We start from the raw sequence: 835 nt of genomic DNA, 5'->3' as shown, positions 1-835 counted from the left end.
ACTCAAAATACAGTGTGGACTTTCTGGCCCCCAAACCTTCCCTGGGGACCCAAGATTCAAAACTCCTTGATCTTAAAACAAAGGGAAAATAACCATTCCCTCCTTTCTTCTCCCAGACTCTCCCCTCCCTGGGTTACACTGGGAGATCACTGTGATTTAACTCCTTGAATCTATAACACAGAGAAATTCACCTTCCCCCTGTAATAAAGCCTCCTGTCCACAAACCTGACTTTAGTGATAGTCTGGGGTGTTATTGAAACTCCCCAAGCTCACTACCAGCTTGGATATCTCTCGCTGCCACCAGGTCAGAATTTATAGGGCTGACCACCCTTTCCTCTCTCCTGGTGTCCCCACCTTCCTTTTGGGGACCCCAAGACCCAGACGCCTGGGTCTCTCTCTCTCTCCTCTGCCAGCTTCCCCCTTTCCGGGTTGCCGGTGCAATGCTTATACTTCACTCCTTGAATACAACCAGAGAGGCAATCTAGCTTCCCGAGGCTAGCATTCACCTAGTCAGCTCACACAAGAGATTCCCCCTCCTTTGTCCTGCAGCCTTACCCGCCCTGGACAATGAGGAAGGTGAGACACAGAGTTTTGGGCTTTTCCCTCCCCCTCTGCCTCACTAGGAAAAGAAACTTCACAAGGTAAAAAGAAAATTTTTATAGTTAAAAAAAAGAAAGAAAATTAAAACAACAATCTTGCATTAAGAAACTCAATACAGGCTCTTGCTTATAAGAAAATATGAATAACATCTGATTTAAAAGATAGCCCGATTAAATGTCCAGTCAAATCAAATCATACATGTAAATACAACACAAAGCTTATCATAGCGAATACT

This window comes from Chelonoidis abingdonii, chromosome 1 (genome assembly GCF_003597395.2).
Source record: "Chelonoidis abingdonii isolate Lonesome George chromosome 1, CheloAbing_2.0, whole genome shotgun sequence".
NCBI lineage: Eukaryota > Metazoa > Chordata > Testudines > Testudinidae > Chelonoidis > Chelonoidis abingdonii.
This window is presented reverse-complemented; position numbering follows the sequence as displayed.